The 4,893-nt window shown below is 41.1% G+C and overlaps 1 protein-coding gene and 1 non-coding gene across 4 annotated transcripts in view; one reads left to right on the forward strand and one right to left on the reverse strand.

The window, feature by feature from the left end:
* Positions 1–4,893, forward strand: part of LOC110292472 (serine/threonine-protein kinase Sgk3) — a 107,203-nt gene that overhangs the window by 35,545 nt on the left and 66,765 nt on the right. The window lies entirely within an intron of this gene.
* LOC115032384 lies at positions 3,316–3,420 on the reverse strand. The gene has a single exon (XR_003838065.1). It is a non-coding gene; the product is annotated as a U6 spliceosomal RNA (small nuclear RNA).

Below are 4,893 nucleotides of genomic sequence, written 5' to 3' on the forward strand. Positions count from 1 at the left end.
TACAGTTGTGTACTAAGAGCGTGTCTGTGTTCCAGCCAGAGGGATTACAGGTGTGTACTAAGGGTGTGTCTGTGTTCCAGCCAGAGGGATTACAGGTGTGTACTAAGGGTGTGTCTGTGTTCCAGCCAGAGGGATTAAAGGGTTGGTTGTGCACAAGTTTCATATGCACGTGCGTGCACACACACACACACACACACACAGTCAACCTTGAAATTGCTACTTATTTCTGGTGCTTTCTTTTGTATATATGTGAAGATGTTTTGTAAGTAAGCCTTAGGTCCATTTCTAGTATAGTAACATGTTTTCTGAAAAACGCTAGTTTATTATACTAGCTTGTATAATGGTTGTGTACTGAATTTCTTCTCCTTTCTCCTGCACCATTTATCTTTGCCCTAATCTGGGCCACACATGTCAGTGCTAATGATACAGATGAGATTTGGCCCTACCCTGAGAGAGCTTAGAGTTCAGAGCAAGGAGGGCTGTTTAGACAAGCAATTCTCAGATACTTTCCTTAGTTATGCATTGTTCATATTTTGTCCTAAGAAATGAAAGAATTGAGGAAGCACTCTGCCTTTGAGGTATTAAAAATAACATTATTTTACATTAAAAAGTACTAAATAAATTTTAAGTACTTTATTTACATATTGGGTTTATAGGCATATATTTTTCTATTTTTTGAGTTTAAAAGAAATAACTTTTCTTGTTTGGATTTTATTAAAAAAAAAAAAAGAACTACTTTTCTCATTGCCTTAAATTTTGTTTTTGTTTTTTGAGACAAGGTTTGTCTGTGTAACAGCCCTGGCAGTCTTGGAATCTTTGGCTTCAAACTCACAGAGATCCCCCTGCCTCCTACATGCTGGAATTAAAGGTGTGCACTACCACTGCCCAGGGCCTTAAATACTTTTTTTGTTTATTTTTTTTTTAAAAAGGTGTATTTAGCTTATGTATATGAGTATACTGTAGCTGTCTTCAGACACACCAAAAGAGGACATCAGATCCCATTACAGATGGTTGTGAGTTATCATGTGGTTGCTAGGAATTGAACTCAGGACCTCTGGAAGAGCATTCAGTGCTCTTAGCCTCTGAGTCATCTCTCCAGCCCCTGGTGGGGCTGTTTTGTTTTGTTTTGTTTGTGTGTTTGTTTTGTTTTGTTTTTTGAGAGAGGTCTCAACATGTAACCCTACCTGACCTGAAACTCTGTATGTAGACCAAGTTAGCTTTAAATTCACAAAGGTGTACCCTTCTCTGCTTCCTGAGTGCTGATATTAAAGTCATACCTGGCTCTTAAATAATTAAAACATTTAACAGACATTGATCATATCATGTGATTACTTTAGTGAAGTCATAGGTATGTCATGACATTTAGAAATATGCCAAATAATGCATGGTATGGTATCTCGAATGTGTGTGTGTGAATATACTTAATAAAGAGGATATTTGTTGTTTGTTTGAGACAGGATCTTGCTATGCAGTCCAGGCTATCAGCTCCTGCCTCTACCTCCCAAGTATGGGAATCACAATTGTGGGCCACATATGCCAGGCTAAATGTGGCTATTTGAAATACTGGTTTGCTTCACTTTAAAAAAATATAGCAAAACAATATTTTATTATTAAGTATCATTTATGTGAGGTTCTATGAAGGAATTCAGTAGAGCTGGCCATAAGGAGAACAGGATGCCCAGGTACCAGCAGGGTAGAAGTTGATGACCCTGGGTCCAAGAATGAGTGTTGGAAATGGAAGAAAAGTTGGCTGGGAACTCTTGTCACTGAAAAAATCTTGCTATACAGTGTGAGTGCCACACACCTAAGACTTACAGGACGTTTTCTGGGACTTAGGTCTTTGGGTGATAGAAATTATTCAGTCCTGATAAGCCAGGGTAATTATGCACGTATGTATGAGACAGTGCATTAGGCTCTGGAGATAAAAAGGAAGTATATATGCAGAAGTTATTAGATAACCATGTAGGTGTCTTATTGCTTTCTCTTGGTGTGTGAAAACATTCTTGACTAAAAGCAACTTGGTGAGAGAAGAATTTATTTTATCTTATACTTCTGGGTCATTATCCACCATTGAAGGAAATCAGAACAAAAACTTAGGCAAAAACCTGGAGGGAGGAAGCATAGAGGAATGCTGTTCACTGGCTTGCCCATGGCTCATGCGCAGCGGTTATCTTACAGAGCCCATGCCCACCTGTGTAGGGATTCTATATTGTGCCAAGCTGACAATAAAAACTATCCAGCACAGTAGGGTAGAAGTAACTTGGGGGCCATTGGGAGCCTCTGCATGGAGGGCAGTCAGGGAGAAGACTTTGGGAGGGTTAGACTTGAAATCAAACTGTGGGTGTGGGCACAGGGGTAAGGAGAGCAGTTCAGAAACCCTGGACTGAAGGTGTTTTTCAGAGGAGCACTGTGGCTTTTCCAGAAACTGAAGAGGAAGTACTAAGGGGGCCTGCAGAGAGCCAGGCACCTACGCCACAGCTGTGTGGGGTTGTGGTTGATACTGTGGGGGTTTAAGCATGTTGGCCTCTGTGAGATTGGGATGTTGCTGATGGAGACAGTGGAGGAAGGGGTACGGGGTAGGTGATCAAATGAGAGCTAATTATGTGAAAGTACATGAAAATTATGAGCATTAAACATACAGCTGACACTTCCTGGATACTTCCTTTGGCTTAGATGTCAATTATATTATTGATATCATATTCAGTTATCACAACCACCACAACTATGGGTACCATCATTCTAGTTTATACCCATAATCTCGAAGGCAAACTGGTTAAAGTTCACCTAGGAATACATAGTTCCTAAGAGACGGAGGCCAGCATTTCGTGGATCCCAGAATTCTGTAGTCTTCCTTCCTCTGTATTTAATACATTTATTTCTATGTGACCTGATGTTACACTCTTGTTCGCCTCTTGTAGCATATTATCCACAAGTGGAAGGACATTAACCATGAAGAATCCTTATCCAAGCTCACACAGACATTAACGATTGTGGTTAGTCAAATGCAAGGTGAGAACTTGTAGGGAGAGACACTGCTTGATGCTCCTGCATGGAGTGTACTCTCCCGGCTTGGGGGAGGGGATGAGAGAGAAAAGAAAGCACAGTTTTGCTCTCTATCTCACAAACATTCCAGCCATCCATTTGTATTTTGAACAAAAACCCACTTTCCCCTTTAAACATGGCTATTACTTCTGAAGTCCTAAGAAGCCCCAATGTTATTTACTGATTTTATATACTGGGAATTGAACTTAGTACTTTGCTCATGCTAGGTTAGTGCTTGACTACTGAACTGCATCCTCAGCCTAGTTTTCACTTAAAGAAACCAAATGCTTCACAGATTTTTGTGTCATCTTTGCACAGGGGCTGTGCAAATCCTCTCCATTGTCCCATTTTAGTTATATGTACTGCTGAAGCAAGCACTTCCTTCACTTCTGAGACAGCATTTCACTAAGTTTCCCAGGATGGCCTTGAATTTTCAGTGCTACTCACTTGACATCCTCCTGCTCCCCCCACCCCCAATATCAAGGATTATAGGCCTATGCCAGAAGGCCCAGCCATGACTCAAAATTATTAGTTGTGGTCTGGGGAGAAGGATAAATGGTTAAAGTGCTTGCTGTTTAAACAAGATGGCCAAAGTCAGGGTTCGCAGAACCCACACAAATACAAATACCTGGTGGGCATTCTGCAATTCCCCTGTAATTCCAGTACTGGAAGGTAGAGACAGAAGATGGTTAAAGTAAGCCCACAGGTAAGACTAGTCATATCAATGAGCTCTGGGTTTGATTGAGAGATCCTGCCTAGGTGAATAAAATGGAAAAAGATCAAGGATGATTCCAACAACCACCTCAGGCCATGTAAGCACGTTCACACATGCATATGCACTCACACATGCACATATTCACACTTGTATTCATACACATGCACACACACGTGCAAAATGAAAAAAAAAACATTAGTAGTAACATATGAAGTGTAGCTAAGCTGAAAACTATGGAACGCTAGGCTCTTGCTGAACTTCTCTGGGAAGTGATGGAGGATTTTCTGGAGGTTTGTTTTGATTTGCAATCTCCGAATGTTTCATGGGAGAAAACTTCAAAGGCTTGATGATGACGCTCCCAAAGCTTCATCCAGAATTGGTGGCTAAAGCTAGGATCGATCATTTCATCAAAGGCAGGCAGGGGTCCTAGCAAAGTAGAGGCGTTTGTATGCCGTTTGAGATGGTCTCAGCTCAAGGCTGTTCTGTTTAAATTGTGACCTAAGTGTTGGCCTTAGGTAACACTCCATTTGCAGAGAAATAAGAGATATTGCAAAAGTTAGAGAACACTGACCCATCAGTATACTGCTGGTATACTGCTGGTTGATAACGGAGACCAGACTGTTGCTAAGTCTCTGTCCTCCTGAGCTGTTACTGCAATAGGATTAGAAGCCAGTGATTCACTACAGTCACCAAGGCCTTGGCATATCTGTTAGGTATGGCTGCTCCCTTGGTACTCAGAATACTCCGGTTAGCTTTGCCCATCTTCATGTCTGAAGCATTTCACATGCCTTCGTCCTCTCATTGAGTGGCATCAGTATGCCAGACATTGTTTTAAGCCATATGAACTTAGTGGTGACTGACTGTGCCTCTGTAACATCTACGTTTAGTAGGAGATACACTTATGAGGCAATTACAGCAACTATTCTACTTCACTTGTGTTGTGTTATGTGAATTTAACAGACCTTTACCTGAGTCCATGGTCAAAAACAAAGCAAAACCACTTCTCTTAGAACTACAAGCCATTTGCGAGCCAAAGCAAGAGGCCGCAGGAGAAGTCAAATGGTAGACTGTAGCCTCTAAAGTTGTAAGAAAATGTATTCAGCTGTTTAAGCCAACCAAGGGTTTTTTTTTTTTTT

Source organism: Mus caroli, chromosome 1 (genome assembly GCF_900094665.2).
Source record: "Mus caroli chromosome 1, CAROLI_EIJ_v1.1, whole genome shotgun sequence".
In the NCBI taxonomy this organism is placed as follows: Eukaryota; Metazoa; Chordata; class Mammalia; order Rodentia; family Muridae; genus Mus; species Mus caroli.